Genomic DNA, 22,294 nt, shown 5'->3' with positions numbered 1-22,294 from the left:
AGCATGTGGGTAGAGCACACAAGTAGTTACGCTTTTTTTTTTGAGATATCTTTGATAATAGAACATTACATTATATTAGTTCTAGGTGTACAACATAATGATTTGATATTTGTATATATTGTGAACGCAGTTATACATATTAAAGTGAAGATCGGAAGAACACAATGGTGTGATAGAACTAGAAGTGTGTATGGGATAATGCTGTGGAGATTTCAACTGCCCAGTTAGTCAGGAAGGACCTCATTACAGATAATAGGATCGTATTCTAGAGTGGCCCGCAGTGAGGCTTGAAAGCTGAGAGGTTGGAGGCCAAGTTCAGTTAGGAGGTACCTGTCACCAGCTGGTCCCAAAGTAAAGCATAAAGAGATCAAGGAGGACATGTACGATATTTTTAATCTTCAAACAAGGATCCCTCTCCCCCTTTGTCCCATCCCTCATACTTTTGGGGGGAGGGGCTTCTCATCTGTATTGATTTATTATTTAGTTTGTTTAATCCCACTCTTAGAGTTTCCTTTCCTTCAGCTTAAAATTCCCTTTTCTCATAAAGGTAATAACTGTGCTTTGTGGAAATTTTAAAGAATTCAGGAAAACACTTTCCCCCTCATATTGAAAATGCTTTCCCTTGACCCACCTTGAGAAACCACGGGGCCTCTCTTTCCCTGCTCTGTAAAGCCTCCTGACTTTTCAAAGTTTTCGAGTCTCTTTGGCTTGTCATTTCCCTCAGCTGGAAACCCTCCCACCCCTGCTGCCTCAGCCTTAAGGGCTCAGCTTAGATATCAACCCCTCGGGAAGCCCAGCCACACCTCTCCTCCCCCTCTGCCCAATGTCCTAAGAGCCCACCTCTGGGGCCCCATGACACTTGGGCATCGCCCAGAGCACCAACTGAATGACATGGAAATACCCATTCTCTGCAGCCATCTTTGCAACTAGTCTATGAGCACAGGGCTCCAGAATCACACTGAAAAATGTATAAAAGATTTAGAATAAAATAAATATTGCTTTTCTTTCTTTTGGAGAAGGATCCAATCTAAGCTAGATGAAGCTACAAGAAAAATCAAAATAAACATACTTGACTACTTCTCCTAGCTGAAAGAGTATCAAAAGCAAAATAAAAAGGTAAAATAAAACAGGGAAAGACTTTTGTGACACATTTAAGAGAAGAGGGGTTAATATTCTTAGGGTGCAAGCAGTGACAACAAAGAAGGAAAATGATGACGATTTTAATACAATTGCCAAGAGAATATGAACATGCAAATTCACTAAAAAAGATACAAATGACCAATAAAAATCATAACAGACGCTTGACTTCATTCATAATTTTTAAAATGCAAGTTGAAATAACTCTAAGACACCACTTTTCCCAATAGTAAACTGGCAAAAAATTAGAAAGTCTGATAGAACCATGGCTAACCAGGAAATGGATAGTCATACAATGCCGGTAGATGTGTTCATTTATACAATGTTTATAGTGGTTTATAACATTGTATAAATATAATTTATGTAACTTTTTAATGATCCACTGACAGTTTCTTATACAATTGAGAAGGTAGATACACTTTGGCTCAGCAATCCTAATTTAGATATCTATTCCACAGGAATAAAAACACAAGAATAAAAAAATTACATAGCATTACTGGAAACAGAAAAAGGTAAAAGGGTTAAATGCGTATCACTAAGGGAATGGTCATATATGTTATGATATGTGTTATGATATGTCCATCTAAGGGGGTACTAAATACATACTCGTGAAAAGAGTACATATGTTAACAAGTAAACAGAAGACCTGTATGTGGCATGGCTGCATTTTTTCGTTGAAAACGAAACTAGTTAGATCAGTATCTCTATAAACATTGGAATTCGTAGAAAAAGCTATTAATAAACTGTGAAGAGTGACTACTGGGTAGGCATGGATTATGCTTCTGTCTTTTTCCCTCCACAAAATACTTTTTAACTTTGCCATATGTCTCTTTATCCTCAGCCCTTAGCAGTCCTCATCGTAGACGCTCAGTAAATGTGTCTACGAGAATCCTTTCTCGACCATCATGAACTCTTAGAAATCTGCCAGTTTTGTGTATCTGAAAGCCTAGCCTGACCATACGTCACTGTTTGCTGGTTATTTCTGTATCTGGTCTGATTGTCAGTAGTACTCCTCCCCCCTTCACTCACAAAGCGATTCAATTTGCACAATAAATTATATGGTCACCATTATAAAATCTCACTGAAGCCCTTGGCACTGTTAATTCACTACTTCCTCCCCAAATGCTCCTTCCTTATCTTCAAGCCACTGTCCTTTATGCCTCTCATCCGCCCCCTCCCTTTCTACGTGTTCATTCTCTCATTCACTGCCTCTTTTTCTTGTTTTTCTTCCTGAAGTTTAGTTTTCGTTAAGGCTCTACTTTCTATGCTTCATCCCTGTAATGACCAACCTTTTCTCACGACCACACACAAGGGCTGTCTGTCTCTGGCTCGGGTATCACTCCTTCTCCAGGCTGATTTGCTATGGGAGCCTCATGCCTCAGATTCCCTACAGCTCAAATCCTAACTGTCTACAACGAAAAGAGTTCCCGTCTCCCTCCTAAATGATCCCACTCTTGGTCCAGTTTCTCAGAGATGCTCCAGGCGGCAGAGTTATGCTGGTATAGTCGTTTGCTCCATCAAGTAGCAGTACAGCAAAGCAAACTCCAAGATGGGGGCGTCTGCCCTCAAATCAAAGCTCCTGTATTTGGCCAAACTTCTGAACATCTCTGTACCTCAATTCCCCCTTCTTTGAAATGGGATAATAGCAACTACTTTATAAGGCTGTTTCCAGGATTTCATGATTTATTATATTTAAAGCACTGAAAAAGTGTGGGGCACACGGAAAGCATTATAGAAATGTAAGCTATTATTCTATTTTCCAAATATGCCAGAGTGAACATATGCTATAATAATAATAAAAAGTATTAAAACTAGTCAATAGCTCCCAATGATTTCTAAATCACCCACAAACCATTTGGCTAGCTGAATGCCCTGCTCTCCATGGAGATGAAACCATTCTCCTTATGTAACCCAACCTTCTGACATTTTTTTCCACTCAACACTTCCCAGTTCTTTAGCCCCATCTCCAGAGGTAAGTTCTGAGTATTTATTACTTTTATTTTTAAGATAATTGCTTTACTGTAAGTTTATATAATTTAAATTTTCACAATATTTCATGAAAAACTGGCTCACAAAACTCCTAGAAATGTAACGCTCAGTCGTCTTGGGATGGGCAGGCTCCTGCACACCAAAGAGCCCCCTCCCTCAAGCGTCCTCCCTTTGACTCCACCTTCGCATCCCTCCTGAACTGGTCCTCCTTGCTTCTTCCACTGACCCCTGGGCTACCCATCCTACAGTGCAGGAGGACAGCACCCCTCTGGTCCTTCCCTTGCCCATGCCATAAACATTTTTAAGGAACACTGTACATTTAGCACCCCAGTGTGCATACTTTATTACCTTTTCCACTGACTATTTTGAGTATCATCCTTTCTCCCACCTCCGAATTAGATATTTGTTTTATGCGAGTGATTATCAACCGAGGAAAAGGAGGGGACCGCATATTTGAGAATCATTTGAGAACCTGGGTACCTTTACAAGCCTCTTCTCCCAGCCAATGGAGGCTGAAATTCCATCTCCAATGTCTTACCTCACTTAGGCTAGAGAGCTACCATCTTATATTTGCAAATCTTAGCCCTATGAAGGTCTGGCACATAGTAAGCACTCAGTAATTATAATACTTGTAAATTGAAGAGATCAGCTATTTTAGGATAAAAACAAATTCTATTAACTAATTTAATAGTTATCTAAAAATTTGGATTCCCTGTCAAGGTAGGTTTTTGGTTTCTTATAGAAAGAAATAACAGTATAGTCCTGGTAGTTATATTAGGGTACAATAGTGAGAAAACAGGTTAAAAATTCAGGATCTTCTTTCTTATAGAGGAAGATAAATAAATACCTTCGATCAGAAACCTAAAGCATAAATAAGCACATTGCTACTAACATGGTAAAGTGGTTGATGCCTTTATTAATGTAAAAATGACTGGAAATTCCTGCTGTCACATTCTTGGAGACCTTGGGGACATGTAAAACACACATACACACACATGTGCTTGCACGCAGGTGTGAGTATAAATATATGTGGCCTGATCATACACTTACTGCAAAACATTTTTAAACTCCAAGTTTGAGGGCTAACTAATTAGAACTTACTAAGTTAGTTCTAATGAACTAACTTCATTAGAAATGATAGTGTTTAGAGATCTAATTGTTTTACTCCTACTTACTTTGAAATAGCATCATAATTAATTTGTCTCTCATGAACCTCAACAACAACAAAAGCAAGAGAAAGCTCATGGCCTTCGTGTTCCCATGGAAATTTTAGCTAACACTAAAACAGTCAAAGATAAGCACCAGTGGTAAAGCATAAAAGCTACATTTCAGAACCAGAATTGCTTTATCACATCCTTTCCGAAATCAGAGGAGAGATGTCAGATTATCCTGTGTCCCAATCCATTTGGATTCCCCGGGCACACACCCAGTGGCAGAATTTTCCCGAGAGGCATTCTCGAGACATCCTGAAACAGCCACCCTGTAAATAAGTGGATCTTTCTCTTTTAATTGGTACTTAAACATTTGCCCCAAGAAAAGAATATTTTTCAGGCAGTCTGTTTAGTAAAGAAAAAAAACTAAAAATTTTGGCCACACTTTGCCAGCAGTAAGCTTTCTGCTAATTCCCAGTCATAAATAAATAACATTGACAAAGACATTAAAGATGGAAACAATAAAAATAGTCAGGAAGGGCAGCAGAAAAGATTGCCATAATCTTCTGTCTCAGTTTGCAAAAAAGGTAGTAAAATCCCAACGATACAAAAATAGACTTGAACAATTATCTTCTTTACAGGGAGGGGGAAACTGCTCCCAGACCTCATAAGATGGGTGTCTTCAAGGTTTCATTGATTAGTTGATAAGTTTGCTGGTGAATGATGAGTCGATTAGTCAGAAGGGTTTGAATTAGTTACTAGAGCTGCGTCTCCCATGAATAAAATGCAGGACTGTCCTCTCTCCCACCCTCTGTGACAGATGATATCTGTTTTCTCCTGTGAGTTTGAATTTAAGAGCCACTGAAGCTCAGCCACAGTATATTCTGGCTCAAATGAGCTGAAAATTGCATTCAATTTGAATTTCAAAAATGGAGGGGAAGAAAGGAAGAAAAAAAAAAACGCTCAGCACCCATCAAGTCTCCACACTTTTCAACTATTTCCTGCTGCTTAGCTGCATTCCGCCAGGCTAGGGACCTGAAACCAGGATGTACTATAGGGGGAAAGAGCATCGCTGGATTCCTGCCCAGCCTGAGTTTAAAAATAAACTTTTAATAGTCAGGATCAAAGCAAACCTCACTTTTACACACATGCATAATGCAGAACGCGACCCGTCGAAAAGGTAGATTTATTTTTTCCAAACTCAAATTGACCTGCTCTTTTTTTTTCCTCTTTTTTTTTTTTTTCTCTTATGTACTTTGGAGGTGATAAAGGTGAAGGTGTTTTCCCTGGGAAACTCTAGAAAAGCAAATTCTTCTCTAAATTAAAATTAATTCCTCCTCAGCTCACTTAAGCCCCTCATTCCTTGTTGCTTGATTTTCCCCCTTCTCCTGCCTCGCATTACAAAGCAGGTGCACGTTGTTGAAAAATTGAGTGAGTGGACATCGATTTTTTCAAATCAAATCATATTTTAAATGCTCTAAGAGAGCTAGTTATTTAAAGGAATCTTGTGATAAATTATTTTATAAAGCCAACTTATTTTTAGAGTGCAAACACTCGCCCCTTCGTGCAAAGGCATCCATCGTAAGCATGCATTGGAGGCAGTTTCCAGTTTTCTTAAAGCAGGGCACACCCGCAGTTTTGAAGAAGCACAAACTGAAGTATCACCAATAATTAAAACTAAACCAATGTTACACAAAGCAACAGGTGACAGCCCAGAATCATGTCACTGAATGATTTGGGGCCAGAACTCCATTACATGGTCATTGGACCTGAAGGAGCAGAGAAAACACCAGACTCACTTCAACCCACTTGGCACATGGAAAAGTACTCTCCCATTGCCTAAATGATTCTCAGTCTGCAAGCGAAGCAACTTGGGTGTCATGAAAAAGGTAATTCAATTCTGAAATGCTTTCTTCCGCATGGAAGCAGGAATCTGCTGAATGCCGTTCAGGAAGTCCGACTGACTCCAGAGGGTTCAATACCAGGCAGGATGGAGAGCATGATTTCCTGCACCCTTGCTCTGCCTCTGGTACTGCAGCAGATGGGGGAAGAGGGTAACGGATGACTCACCCATCTGCCTTGGAGGAGCTAACCATGCAGGGCAGTGGTTTGCCTCCTTTCCTGAGATGTGAACCTGTTTGGAAGTCTGATGGAAGCACAGACTTTCCAATTTAAGAACCCCTCCATACGGTGATACTCATATGACAATCATTACCAAGGGGTTCACACATCCAAGGGGAGGAGCTGGGTTTAGGAGACCAATTAAGTAATTGATGATAGCCTAGAAAAGTAGGCACTAGGTGACTTTCCTTCAAAAACGGAGTGAAGGAGACTTAACATTTAGATACATTTGGAAAGGACCACAGGCACCCAGTTGGTAACTGACAGCACGCCGAGAACTTTTAGTAAGTTCACGGAAGGTAGAACTGAAAAGAGACGGTTTCCTATCCTAAGTACAGGACAAGACGGAAAGAACAACAATATTTTACTTCTTGCGCATCACCAAAAGACAAAAATTAAGAAATAGTCTGACCCTGACAACCATGGCTTAGTGGCCAATACAGGGAATTAATAGAAACAAGAGTAAAACTTTTCAGAAAGAATCACATGATCATTGCAACACACACTCCATAAAGTCCCATTTGTCAGAATATCCCATAAAATAAAATATGTGAAAAGCTTCAAAATGCTGTTTTTGCCTTTTAAAAGACAGAATGAGGGAAACATGGGAGCCTCTTCACATACTAACGAAATCCTTGCCAGGACCACGGGGACAGTCAAAGATGTCAAGAGGCCACTTAACTCTTTAGCATATAACACATGGCATTATATTCTGTAAGTGTTAAAGGAACATTAATGTCTCCTAATCTTATAGGGAACAGCTTACCTTTCAAACTGCAACAACGTTAGCGTAGGATTTTTTCCTTACATCTTCATAATGTAATATTGTTTCACTGATGAACCAGTAAATTGTCAGCTCTATTCATTTGTGTGACGTGAGCAAGGATCCAACCCAAAAAAGGAAAAAAAAAAAAAAAAACAACAAAAAGTGAGGTCAGTTTTCTCGGCTGCTGAATTTAATAATATCTCCCAGGCAAGAGAGTTAAGTACGCGCTGCCTTCTGCAAGTCTTTGATTTTCCTACATATATACTCAGGGCTGTATTAACATTCCCGCTAAGGGACAGTCCTCATTACTTATTTTAAGTTTTCTTCCTTCTCAGCTTTATCAGATGTATTAATCTTCCGCTCCTCTCTTATTTATAGTGCATGCTCTGGTTAAGGTTTGAAAGCATTTTCCATTATAACACCCATTTATAACTTTCAGAAAAAAAAAGATTCTTCTATCACAGGGATCAAGGGACTTTACTTATTTCACTTTGGTCTCAAAATATTCGAGTTTCTTCAAATCAGAGGGGTTTGTTTCTTATTTCTCCGATCCTCAAAAAAAAGATAAAAAGGAAGCAGGTAGAGGACAAGTTTCCTGATTGGAAAAACTCAAAGCTTCGGTTTTAAATAAGCCCACAGTGGATTTTCACCAAATATGCTTTTTTTTTTTTTTTCAAAATGCTGTTTTTGGTAGAATGTTTATCAGAGGAAAACTATTAGACTGACCCTCAGGAAACTGTCAATATTTTACAAAAATGGCAATTCCATATGATTTAACTTAATACCTCTCACATCTTTATCCTTATGTAAAAGAAAACTGTTCAGAGCAACACAGTGATCCCTGGGATATCCAGGGGAATTCTGTGCCAGACTTGCAGCCTAGGGAAGGGAGAAGGGAGGGGAAGAAAACAGTTGTGACCAACAGATAACTGAAAGGCCCTAACAATTTGTTTGGTGCATACTCTCATGCAGTTTGTTCGATAAAAAATTGTGGGAAAACTCATTAATCTGATGGCACCAGGCCATTTCCATCACACCCCTTGAGGCATGAATGTGGTAACCATAGACTTTGGGGAGTGAACACTTCAAAGAGATGCCTGTATTGTGATTAGAAGATTCTCAGAGGGGCTCTAAATCGTATTCACTCAAGACACCCTTCAAACCCACAGCTTTTTCCCTTTTCTTTAAAGAATGAAGTTAAAAGTAAAATGCTTGACAATTAAACAAGACTGAGGTTTCATTTTCAACTTCGTCTTAATACCCTAAGACCACAAGAAGCAATTGGAATCAAACTTTGATCATTTGCTTTCATACTCAAGATAAACTGTTAGAGTACGAGAAAACAAAGGGATCATTTTTAAAGTTCTTGCATAGAGGGAGAGCTGAAGATCAACTAAGCCCAGAGGCCAAGGAGGCTTCCAGTACAGATTGGAATTTGATAGGGTCTAGAATCAAGAAAGGAAGCTGCTAACAGAGCAAGACAAATATCATATGATATCACACATACGTGGAATCTAAAAAAATATGATAGAAATGAATTTATTTACAAAACAGAAATAGACTCACAGATATAGAAAACAAATTTATGGTTACCAAAGGGATCAGTGGGGAGGGTGATAAATTAGGAGTTTGGGATGAACAGATACACACTACTATATATGAAATCGATAAACAACAAGGACCTACTGTATAGCACAGGGAACTATACTCAATATCTTGTAGTAACCTTTAACAGAAAATAATCTGAAAAAGGATACACGTATATAATTGAATCACTTTGCCGTACACTTGAAACTAACACAACATTAGAAATTAACTATACTTCAATAAAAAAAGAACTCGCCCCCCCAAAAAAAGGAAGATGCTCTGCAAATAAAAATAGGTGTATTTGGTATACTCATAAATGAAAAAGAAGGCACGATGACTCAGATGTGAGAATCCAACTCTATTTATTTTCTAGGACTGTGAACATAGGAGGCCTTATTAAAAACCTGCAATTTGTATAAGTATAATGAAGCATTAGGAAAGAACCCACCCAAGTGACACTACAGGGTAAGATGCCTGAGGGAAACTAATTTAGGCTGTTACTTTTTTTTTTTTAAGAAACCTTAGGACTCCAGAAGTACAAAAGAAGGATCTGAAGGAACAAAAAATCCTTCAGGTGCTGATTTCATCAGATAATAAGTTACTGTCCAGGTAATCATGCCAATGGTCATGACTGATGTGGCTGTGACTTCAAGTTAACATTTAAAATACATAGCTGGTCAAACCCCAGCTCTGAAATCAATGAAAATTCAAACTAACATTCACACTGTTAGTAACAGCTTTGGGAACAGGTTCTCCTCTGACCTCACCTATAGCACTCATCTCTGAGCAGAGGCATTCAACTCAGGATCATCTTACTGTGACCTCCCACACCTGCAGGGGCAGCTCAGGTCAGGGGGCAGTGGGACCCTGCTCTCAAAGTCTTGGGGAGGAAGAATTACTACCTTAGCCACTCAACTCCCTTTTTTAAAAAATAAATAAATTTATTTATTTATTTTTAGCTGTGTTGGGTCTTTGTTTTTGCGCACGGGCTTTCTCTAGTTGAGGTGAGCGGGGGCTACTCTTTGCTGCGGTGTGCAGGCTTCTCATAGCGATGGCTTCTCTTGCTGTGGCGCATGGGCTTCAGCAGTTGTGGTGCACAGGCTTCAGTAGTTGTGGCACACGGACTCAGTAGTTGTGGCGCACAGGCTTAGTTGCTCCGCAGCATGTGGGATCTTCCCAGACCAGGGCTCGAACCCATGTCCCCTGCATTGTCAGGTGGATTTTTAACCACTGCGCCACCAGGGAAGTCCCGCCACTCACCTCCCTTTTAGACATGCACAAAACCTTTAGGAGTTGTTGCAAGAAGAGAAAAGATGTTTGCCTAGTGCTTCTAGAATTCCTGACGGAAAAATCTGGAGCCCAAGGGGACATGAGCTAGTTGTCCATGGGCAATTGGGGTCTTGCTATTTGGGAGTTCTAGGGAGGTAGGGGTAAAGGAGGAGTTAGAACTTAGCTCTTTGACTGTTCTTCTCCCGCCCCAGTTTCTGCGTATTTTTGCCATAAACCCCTCATGCCCATTCCATTTCAGGCTCTGTACCACTCAGGGACTGGGAGTGAGGGAAGACAGATGGGCATGAGAAGGGTATGTGGGATTTGCTCCTATTACCTCAAAGGTATCCTCTTACTACAAAATGCAATATACACCTCCCCAGATCAATTTCATTTTAAATGGTGACAACCAACCCAGGTGGAAGATTTCTTCTTCAATATAGTAGATAATGTACTAAAGAATAGAAAGCAAGACTGTTGCAGACCTTTAGAAGTTGAGTTACAGCATGACTGAGACTTTTTCTGGTAATCTAGAAACTCACTACCATGTATCTCATTTCTTTTTTCTTGTTTGCAAATAGTCTGAATTACAACCAACCAGTTTTAAAATGTACACTAGGACACTGCTGTTTTGTAAACTAGGAGTTGCCTATACCCAATTCATTATTGAGATTGGACATATGAACTGACAAAAAATTAATTCATTCCAGGATGGAAAACTACCAGATACACTCACATAGATTTTGCTTTGCAGAACTTCACTGGGCATCTTTCACACGGATTATAATGTGTGTATAGTACCACCCCACCACGGTTGCATAGTGTACGGTTGGGGAAGGAAGCATCTGGATTTTTTCCCTAATCCAGAGTATATTTTTAAAGGAAATCCAGAGAACCAAGTTACCAGTTTCTCTACTCACAAAGTCACTGATGCCAAGGCAAGAGGACTGGTACCACCCCCATCCCTACCAGCCTCTGGGTTGCTGCATTCACCTCCTTAGAAGATGGGGAATTACCTCTCTACCTTCAGAGGGACAGAGATCTGTTCTTCAGGTCCCAAGAACTAGGAATGGATATTCCATTAAAAAGAGAAGCCATTTAGCACATAATGTTCATGGATCATGGTGGCACTACAGTGGAACCCAACAATTAACAGCTTGGCTATCCTTGATGAAAAGCACATTTTCAATTCCAAAGCTTAGGAGTATGTCTTACTAGGAGGAGTCACCTGTAACCTACTTACAGATACCAAAGCCTGTGCATCATACACTGCCAAAACGTAAATGGATGGCAAAAGATTTTTAAAAGGGGGAACAAAAATGGTTCCACTGATCCAACTGAATATGACTTTAGTGCACAGTCAGATAGTAGATGATAAACAGAAGAAATTCCGAAGCTTTCTAGATTCCCTGCCATAGGTTTGTTCATGTGGGTCTAAATAAGTTTGATTATTTGAAGATTTTTTTCAAGATTTTTAGAAAAGCAATCAGAAAAGATCATCCTGGGCAGGCATAGGATATACAAACAAGTTACTGGTTAATGGGAAGATCTGGGGCAAAGATGACTTCAAACCCTACCCCACTCCCCAAAACACACACACACACATACAACCAAGCTTGCTATAATAAAAGAGAAACAGGGAACAATATAATTAACATGGTATTTAAAAATGACTCTTGAAAGGAAGAGTAGGTCAGAGACTGATATAGTTTTGAAAATGGATAATACTCCAGCAATGTAATAGATACAGCGTTTTCAGTGATGGATACAAGGTAAGGCTTTCCCCCAGTTAAACTGAACTCCAACTTAGAATTCCGGAGTTAGATGTCCCCATGGTTGTTACTCTACAGTTAGTTTTCACAAGTTCATTAATACTGGCTATCTTCTGATGCAATTTCTGAAGGAGAAAGCTCTTCCGTAAGAAGAACATCATATTTTTAAAATAATTGACCAAGATCCTGGATTCTAGCACATTGCTGATCATTTTTCTTCCACTTTAACCCTAGAAACATGGAAAGTCAGAAAGGGAAAGGAATAAGGATAAGTAGCAGAAGAGAAGAAATGTGAAAAGCTAAGAGAAAAGAAAAATAATGGAAGGAAAGAGGAAGATGAAATGTGAGGGAACACATGGTCCATTCACTCAAACTCGGAGTACCGTTAACACAGTCAAAATCAAATGGAGGGCAACTTCCCCTGAGTTTATCACCCCTGGAGGATGCAAGAACGCCATTGCTGGCAGAGATCTAGAAGATGGTCCACTCCGAAGTCCTCATGTCACCAGTGAGGAAAATGAGGCCCTGGAAGGACAGGTAACTTCAGGACAGGAACCCAGGTTCACTGTGGACCAGTCTAAGGTTCTACAGACCACAGCTGTCTGAAAGTCGTAAAGGCTTTTCCGAGTCATAGACAATTGCTAATGACCCCAGGAGTGAGGTAAGATGGAGATGCCCTTCCCTCTCTGGGGGGGGAAACACAGATCAGCTCACAGTATTTGAACCCACAGGAAGAGCTGGAATTGGGCAACGTCACAGCTGACCCAGCTTCCGGGGTAATCTGACCCTTGGAGACAGCACACTCTGAATTTAGAAGTACAAGCCCCAAGTCCAAGTTCTTACATTCCCAACAAACTGTCTCTGGTGGTGATTATGCCATAACATTTCTGAAGATTAATTAAGAGCCTTTCATACATCACTTGGCTTATAATTAACAGCTCCCCCTGTCTTTAATAAAATAGATAGCATGAAATAAACAAGGGAGATCATGCAGTAGGTAAAACCTAAGCCCAAATGATATCATCGTCCTCTACCCATCAAGACAGAGGCAAAGAAGCAAAAGGGGATGGAAAAGATGAGAGGGGCGTACTGAAGAGGGAGGTGGGGGGAGAAAGAAGGCATTTGCTCAATCAGTACCTATTTTCAGAATTTCCTTCAAGCTGGCTCTGACTGAGAGCCATCAATTATTAAAAGATGTAATGTGATGCTTCCTTTGTTAAGGCAAATCTGCAAGCAGACCCCGAGAGAAAAAAAAAAAAAAGCATTAGGCAGAATGTATTAGTCTGCTTGAAGAAAACAAAGATTTAGCTATTGGGACGGATTCCTTTTAGAAATAATTCAATTTTGTCTCCAAAATCCACAAACCATTTTTCCCCCCTCTCCTTACCTATTTATTTATTATTTTCTACAGTAGACCACAAAAAGGGGGATGAATCATTTCCTAAACTTCTCCTTTCTTTTCAGATTCAGCTTGATGTATTGTCTTCATTTAAATTACAAATACACTAATCTGAAACACTGTCTACCAAGCAGCATTTTAAATGAAAGATACAAGAAATTGCATCACTCACATTTAAAAAATGACTTTAGACTCCGGACCTCATAAAAAGCAGCCAACGGTGTTCTCTGTCTTGGCTGCTATATTTCAGTCCAGCTAATGAAATTCAATTAGTGAGCTTTGTACTTAGGACATTATGATTCTGATGGTTGGTCTGATCAAAACCGGTGTGCCAAGTCCTAGTCCTGTTTTTTGGCAGACTACAGTTAAGAGAAAAATTCAATAGGGTAGATTGGCGTGGGGAAAGTCAGTTTCAGAGGAGCTCACTTCTCACCATCATTAAAAAATATGAGAGGAGGAGAGCTGTTCCCTGTAAGGGCTCATTATTTACTAAGTGACTGGATTAGCTTTTAGGGAAACCTCAATACCTAAGTCTGTCATTATCAGTTTTAGTACTTTCCAAAAATAGTGATTGACCTCAAATAAACCAGTAACCAACTAAAACCAATAAATCACAGATTTAACTTGTTTTTAGGTTTTGATCTGCCTGAGCTTGTGTTCCAAATAAAAAGTATGGAGACTGGACTCTTAGTGATGTCTTTTTTTTGCGGTACACGGGCCTCTCACTGTTGTGGCCTCTCCCGTTGTGGAGCACAGGCTCCGGACGCGCAGGCTCAGCGGCCCTGGCTCATGGGCCCAGCCGCTCCGCGACATGTGGGATCCTCCCGGACTGGGGCACGAACCCGCGTCCCCTGCATCGGCAGGCGGACTCTCAACCACTGCGCCACCAGGGAAGCCCTTAGTGATGTCCTTATAAACCTTCCCAATTAAACAAAGCAAGAAGTATCAAACAGGAAACTCTGAGCCTTTACAGTATAGATTCAGACTACACCATCAGTTCAAGAGGTGCTGTATCTTTAACACTTGACAGACTTTAACACTTGAAAACAGACACACACTTAGCAAAAACCACTGAGCTGAAGCCTAGTACATTACATTGTCTTCATCCTCCATCTGGACCACTGGCCTTTGATTCAAGGGTACCACACCTGCATGGATAAAGCCGAACGGCAAGACAGAATCAAAATGATCATTATATGGCCTGATTCTCTGGACAGTAAAAGTAGACAAGCAGAAACCAAAAATTTCAGAAGGATGTACAGCCACTGGTCTGTTAATAACAATCCTAATTCATTAGCCAACTGAGAGCTGAGCATCCATTTAATTTTCAAAGTTGTTTTCTTGAAACACAAACCAGCTCATACCAGTCCTTTGCTTCTCTCACAAGGAATGACATCACCATCCAACCTGAGTTACAGACAGAAACCAAAGAAAACATCCTTGGCATCTCTTTTGTGCCATCACCACTATCCATTCCATGTCCAAAATCTTTCCCTCTTTTTGAAAAACAACTACGGGAACAATCATATGAAATTCCAGAAGTGGCATCTGATGTCTTGGTCCACTCCTTGGAAAGTTGTTCTAGAAGCTTTCAATTTTACCTGAGAGCGACCCAGGATTGAGTACAGATGCTCAGCCTGGACTCCATGTGCCCTTGGTGTTATTTTTCTCGAACTCAAAAATGGTACAACCCCATCTGTTCTTGATAGGAATACATCATCACATTGATGTTTTTTTCGATGATAAATCCATTCTGAAGTGGACCTTTCCTTGTGTCAAATACGAAAGGGAAAATGCACACTCACTTCCTTCCCACAAATGGGCTGACTCTGATGTGTTTTCTCAGAATTCATTAGTAAAATACCCTGCTAGACTGCCTTGCTCCAGCTTGCTAGAGCAGTCTGTACCTCTCTTCTAAATCCACGTTGAGTGACTTCACATTGGTAGCTTGAAATCACCCACAGCGGGAGTATCTACACCAAGGAAATCAGCAAATGTACAACTCAGGTGTTTTTTAAACATATGGTTACCAAAGGGGAAAGCTGGTCAGGGAGGGATAACTTAGGAGTTTGGGATTAACATATACACACTACTATACATAAAATAGATGATCAACAAGGACATACTGTATAGCATGGGGAACTCTACTCAATATTCTGTAATAACCTATAAACCTATATGGGAAAGGAATCTAAAAAAGAACGGATATATGTATAGGTACAACAGAGAGAGAGTTTATCAGCACATCACTGAAAAAGGATTTAATTTATTGTTTTCTTCTATGCAAATAAAAGGTACTATAGAGTGTCTTGTGTCAACACCCATCTTTTTTTTTTTTTCTCTTTCCCTCTTTTGGGGGAGGCTAGCCAGAAGTTCACCACCTCTTGTTCCTTGGCACAAGGCTAGACCATATTCCCCAGCGACCTTTGCAGGTAGGTATGGTCATGTGATTGAGTTTCCCTCATGGGAAGAGACTAGAAGTGACAGAAGCCTCTCCATACTTGGCTGGAAACCACGCCCACCAATATTTTCCGCAGTATTTCCCTTTCTGGGGGCTTTTGCAGATGCTACGGACAACCCTGGATGCCATCCATTGAAGTCAGACAGCAAGAGTATAGAAGGAGCTCAACCTTCAAATCCCCACCAGAAAGAGATTCACCCCCATCAGGAATACCCACTGTGAACTTTAAATGTGAGAGAACAATGAATTTTTCTTCTATTTGAACTATTTAGTATTTGAGGGTTTGTTTGCTTCACCAGTCACCATCACTGTTAACTAAACCCTCTTCCAACTCTTCTTTCAACCATTGTCTTTCTTCCCCCCCAGCTGATGTGATAAATCTAGGCATGAGGACTGGTCAAGATGGAGAAGACAGAAATAGGAGTCCTAATATAATATTTTATATTATAATATTTTATTTCACTTAAGAGTTTTGGGTTCTATGTGTTGTTCATTTCAACAGTCAACGGCTAGAAACCTGTGTTATTTCCACGTGCTTGTGGTGCCGTGTGCGGCTTATTCTTTTTCCCTTTAGTGATGTCACCTAAATGAAATGTTCCAATTTAGAACCATTTCCACGTTAGAAATATATAAAGAATTCAATCCATATGCCCTACGCCTTGTCAAGAAAATTAACTATAAAGACAGTGTCGATATTATACAATTAAAATGAGAGCTCTTAACATATTTCATTTCCCCCGACCTGACTTTCTTCACTCATTAGGAACAAAAAGTATGAATTCATTATTTGCAAATAGTCCAGATCGCTTAATGTATTCTAGGAGGAACTAAGACACCCCCTTGTGTGCACATGCACACACACACACTCAAGCATGCAAGTTTCTGTCTCTATCAAGGGTAAAAATAATACTTAAGCTAAAGAGAAGGGGCCATTCTAAGTCACTGACCATGTAGGCTTAGTGGAACTATAAGTGTATTTTTAGTCCATATGTTTGTATCTTAAGGCTTTCTCTTTCTCTAACGCTCATGATGAAGACAGAAAAGGAGGGAGGGAGGGAGGAAAGTAGGGAAATTTTTAAAAATTGTTTTAATTTCCCCATATTATTTACTATATAAAGCAGCTCAGGTTTTCCTCCCCGTAAGCTTGTATAAGGAGTCTATTGGGGGTGTTTGGAATTGCTGTGTTTTAAAAAAAGTTAACAATCATAGCTCTGAAGCTTAATCACTTGTATGTGTTACAAGACCAGATGGTTCAAGTGGGTGTTTGTTTACAAGCTCTTTGTATAAGGTTTTTAGCTGCTTCTTAGACCAAAGCTGGTTATTTCAGCTAACAAAGGAGGCAATGAGGAATTGACGAGAAACCCCTGGATTTCACAGATCCCTGGACTGTTAGGCTTCACTCCACCATTGTCCTGTGCACGTTTACAAGGATGTATTTAGGACCTAAGAAACATAACATACGCTTCCCATGCTCTGAGCTCTTCATGGAACTCTGGCAGACTCTGGGGGAAGAAGATATCTATCCCGGGTTCAGCGCTGCTGGATGCTGGCAGTGGACCATCCAGAAAAGACCAGAGCACCCTGACTTCCCAACGTCTTTAACCATCTTGAAGCTCTAGAATTTTAAGGTGCTCCCTGTTTTCTACCGGCTTCTGGAGCTGAGCTGTTTCACCAGCCACATCCTCCTCTAGCTCCCTCCTTCCTGAAGTGGGTGAAAGGAGAGCAAGGAAACTTCCTTGGCGGCTGCCCTATTCTTTGTTTCCTCTGCATTAACCACATAGCCAATATTGGCAAACGTGCAAAGGATGCAGGTTTATTTACCACAAAATAAATCCAGTAATATTAAAAGTTCCTTAAGGGAGAATGAAAAGTGTCCTCAAGGCACAAACTTTAATGGCTTTGAAAAGGTGAGCATATATTTCTTGTATTTTGGATGAGAAAATCCCCTTCTTCTAGCTCCCCGTCTACTCTGGACAAGATAAGTCAATGCTTGCTTATCTTCATTCTTCATAAGATTAATGATGTTTGGCATCGTTATCACACCTAGAATTAGTATCTTACATCACTCACTAGCTGTCTATCCTTTATGGGTTACCCAAACTGGCATCCTTCTTGTCACCATCCAATCAGTTCCAAGAAATAAGATATGTGAGGCGAAAGGGGCGGGAGAAGTACCTGAATATCTTAGCATTTCAGTGAACTTGCTTCTATCATATTCTATAACAACTAGCAAGAAATTACAAACTAACAAAAATGGGTTTGATCATTATCATTTAATTATCATTCCATGCATTTAATTCCTGTCTTTTATTAGTTAAGGGAAAAAACCTTTTCCATAATTTCCTTGGATTAATTTAGCAAGAGGCAACATCATTTGACTGTGTCTTTAGGATAAGGAATGTGCATCATTTATCATTTATTCTCCAAAGAGCCACACAGTTTTTGGCTCATAGCTGGTGCTCAATAAAAGGATGCTCAATGAATGAAGACATAAATTACTGGCTATGGCTATTCTCTTCCAATCCTAATGAACTCAAACCTTAATTTAATGTATGCCATTAGCCTTTGCAAAGTAAAGTGAGGAACACCTAGCTAAATTAGCATATTCATGACTTACATTACCGTTTTTTGTCTCCTGAAGACCACTCTTAAGAAAGAGCATTTTCCCAAAACAAACAAGCTAAAAGAACCAACTGATATTTTAGATGAGAATATGCAGTACGATTTCTTTTCTCCATTTTCTCAACTCTTGATAACCATTTGTTCATAAAACTAGCAATAAAAAAAGAAACCGATTAAATCAGGGATGTCTAAAATGATCTCAGAAATCGGATCGTCTGTCACCTCCCTATTATCAGGACAGCGTGAATCAAACTAATATGCTCCAGATTCTTCTGTGTATTTATCTCTACTCTGGAACCCAAACAAAAGCTGTCAATAAACTTTGAAATTAGGGGGAAAAAAAGAGCGTTTTCATTGTTTACAGCCTTTAGTACAGGAGAATGTGTAGAGTCAAATACAAAGAGACTTGAAATATTGTCTTGATTTTTAACAAAAGGAATCAAACTTAGCACATATGCTTTCTATGGCAAGTGTCCACTGTATAGTAGTTGCTACAGACTGAATGTTTGTGTCCCCTTGAAAATTATATGTTGAATCCTAACACCCAGTGTGATGGTGTTTGGCCTTTGGGAGGTGATTAGGTTATGAGAGTGGACACATGCCTCCCCAAGATGGGATTAGTACCCTCACAAAAGGCCAGAGCACACTCTTGCCCCTTCCTCCATGTGAGGTTACTGTAAAAAGACAGCCGTCTAAGACATGGACCTGAATCTGCTGGAGCCATGATTTTGGACTCCCCATCCCCCAGAACTGTGAGAAATAAATTTCTCTTATTTATAAGCCACCCAATGTATGGTATTTTGTGATAGCAGCCCAACAGACTAAGACAGTAGTCAACCTTCAACTAAAATTTGTTAAATGAATAAATCAGTAGCAACCAGTTTTGTATCAAGGTAAAGACGTAGCTTGGGTGTAGAAAGTTAAACCAAAACTCAACTCCTGATTTGCTAACTATCCTTCCCTTACTGTGGACCATGATCATGTATTCTTATTTGTGACATAAAATGAGTGGTCAGATGAAATAAGAATGTTTAAAATCAAGATGTGGTTTTCCTCTCATCACATCCCTCTAATAAACCCTGGGAGAATCTAGCTAAGTTTCTGCACGCATAGGACTCCTTCTCTGCAGACCAAAGCAGGTAGGAACACCAACCGTAGCCGTGAAATAGCACTCGTGGTCACTATTTATGTTTCATATACTGTCAGCAGCAACATGCTGACAGTATATAAGCATCAGACACAGTTATCCAGGCACTTAGATAATGCAGCAAGTGTCAATACTGATGTAACTATTTATAGCCCAATAAACTATGCTTTGAACAATATTAGTAATGTTAAGCTTAGGTAGCACTCCTAGTATTAATGCCTTAATACAGATATATTGCTATAAGCATAGTTTACAGCATGGAACATACACACAAATCCAGTGACACTGATAAATCACTTTCTTGACTGCTTAAAAATGTACTGCCAAAATGAGCTTTATGCACCACACAATGGAGCAGAAGGCGGCGATGTATATTTACATTTTCCATTTTTAAGCTGTCACTCAAAAACTTTTCATCCTTTTTTAGCTTATTGATCTTACCGGCTGGTGATAAGACTTCAGCTGCTTGGTCGGACTGTTTTTAGCTTCCCTTTCTTATTAAAAGAGCTAAATCAGGAATCATAAAACGCTACTAATTTAGCGTTTTTCAGTAGAAAGGGAAGTTACGAACAGCACCAAAATAGTGTGACTCTCATGTCTTATTGCCCTAGAATCCCAGATTTAATTACCATGTGGCATAGCATAACGAAGGGTATCGTGATGCCATGTATCACTATATACACACTGAAAATAAAAACTGGTATTAAATATGCTAAAATACTTGTTCTAGGTTCTCTGATCCTTTCAATTAAATGTTTTTGCACAGGAATGAATTATACATATGTATATATAGGTTTATTATTATTGTACATAGAATAGATTCTGTGCTATTATTTCCCTTCTTTTTCTTTCAGTTACAAAGAAACCTCCATTCTTAAGGTTTTGACTACTCCTTACCTTACAATATATACATCCTGCATCAAAACAACCAAAATACCATCAGCAGGTCAACTGAGGTGATTGGCTAATTACGTGATCCACCAACTTGCATCATCCCCTCCACATATGCACGCTCAGTGGGCTTAGAGTGGCAAACTGTAGACCACAATCAGAAAACTTCCCAACTCAGAACCTTGTCCTCTCAAACCCATGTCTGCTCTCACATGAGATTTCCTCTGAGCTCTTCAGCAAATTGTGATTTGTTTCTCCCCTCCCTTTTAGCCCCAAAGTTCAAGGCTCAGTATGGAAGAGAGAGCGGTCCTCATAGTTAATATCCCCTATATTGCAAAGGGCTGCATGGAAAGTGGAAGCCATAGCCTTCCAAGGCCAGGATCCATAATAAATACCCCCGTGATGAGTGAGTTGTATGCTCGTTATTGGGGATCTTAGTGCAGTCCTGAATCTCACCCACTCAGATAGGACGAAACCCCGGATTCGTTCTCACCACTCGCCCAGGGCACCCTCCCCTGATGGCCTCGCCAGAAGGGCTGATGGTGGCGACTGTTAAAGAGCCATGAAATTTATTCTCAGCGGCAGGGACAGCTGGGATTTTAGTTACTATCATTATATCTAGCTTCTGAGAGAATCGTGAGAGCATGCAAAAGAGCCACATTAGTTTAAAAAGTACATATGAACGGAGGGAAGGTATTTTTCTTTTAGTGTATCTAAAATCATTGGTCTTCCATAAATATTTCTTGCTCACTTGACAGCTCCTAACATCAATAACTTTAAACTTCCTGCACCATTTCAAACTGAGCCCCCAAATCATTCCTGGCACGGCTTTGGTGTCAGCTCCTCGCACATGGACACCAAGAGTCATCAATTTTCTACAGAACTCACCATTTTGTTTTCATACCCCTCATTTCCATGAACGTTACTGCTTCTCTGAACGTGGCCTCACAATCACACACATCCTGGCCCTCTGCTTTGTCCACAATCTGCATATGTACATGTATGTGGGCGTGTGCACACCCAACCAGAGAGGCACATTTCCATTTCTCTTCCACGTAAATATGGCGATGAACTGGCCGCTTAGAGCTTTTCTGACAGCCGGGAGAAATGGTAGCTCCAGTGACCAGGGATGTCCTGGCTCTTCCTTCGAAAGGTATTCAGCACACGTAATAATTATCCATATATCTCGTGCACTCTAAAGGCATGGCAATGCAATTTTGGCCTTAAAACAAGACCATATGACAAAAACTAAGGCCATTAGGGACCAATTTCGAGGATTCTCTGCAAGACAGTGATTTTCCAACTGCACTTACATATGCTGAATAGTTACCTCTGCACGACCGCACCTGCTCTCATTTATGTAACCCCTCTGTTTTCTGAAGCTTTTCTTAATAATGAAATAGAGGAAAGTTTTAAAGGCTTGCTGGCTTTTTTTTTCCTTCATTAATTTGTTTTTTCATTTCCCAAAGCACAGTATGAAAATGCTGAGGGTGAAATTTCTGCTCACGTCAATGACCATATTTCATGATTCGCTAGCTCCTCTCTTTCTTCTTTGCTTGCCCCTCTGCCCTGACTTCTCCATCTTTACTTTCAGTCCTGCTCCCTCTCTCTGAACTGAACCCTGGTCTTCCAGGCCCATAAATGCTGACCTCCCCACTTGAGGTTCAGTGACATAATAATGTTGTCTCTGAGAGGATGTGATGTCATCATAAATCTAGGAGCTGTCCCGGCAAAGGCTACACTTGTAAAGTAGAAAGATGGCCAAAGTTATTTTGAAATAATATAAAATGTGGCTCAAATATTCTTTCATCTCATATTTTAAAATGTTTAGATAAATGAATAAAGCCATGCCATTTTGACAGATAAAATTATAAATACTAAAATCAATAATATGGTCCATCATTAATTATTTATCAATCTGAGGGGCAGTGGGGAAAAACTCATAAGACTAGTAAGAAGAAAAACATTAAAAAGCCTCCACA

At 39.9% G+C, this 22,294-nt stretch overlaps 1 protein-coding gene across 6 annotated transcripts in view; it reads right to left on the bottom strand.

The window, feature by feature from the left end:
* The window catches only part of ESRRG (estrogen related receptor gamma), a 643,230-nt gene that overhangs the window by 437,377 nt on the left and 183,559 nt on the right, over positions 1-22,294 (bottom strand). For 3 of the 6 annotated variants that reach the window (XM_032604485.1, XM_032604495.1, XM_032604491.1), the window contains one exon: positions 7,165-7,256. The exons of the other annotated variants lie outside the window; for them this stretch is intronic. The gene's annotated coding sequence lies outside the window, so the exon portion shown is untranslated. The remainder of the gene's footprint in view (positions 1-7,164; positions 7,257-22,294) is intronic. 6 annotated transcript variants of the gene reach the window in all.

Source organism: Phocoena sinus, chromosome 1 (genome assembly GCF_008692025.1).
Source record: "Phocoena sinus isolate mPhoSin1 chromosome 1, mPhoSin1.pri, whole genome shotgun sequence".
Lineage (NCBI taxonomy): Eukaryota > Metazoa > Chordata > Mammalia > Artiodactyla > Phocoenidae > Phocoena > Phocoena sinus.
The sequence above is the reverse complement of the archived record's forward strand: the minus strand, read 5'-3'. Positions and strand labels throughout refer to the sequence as shown.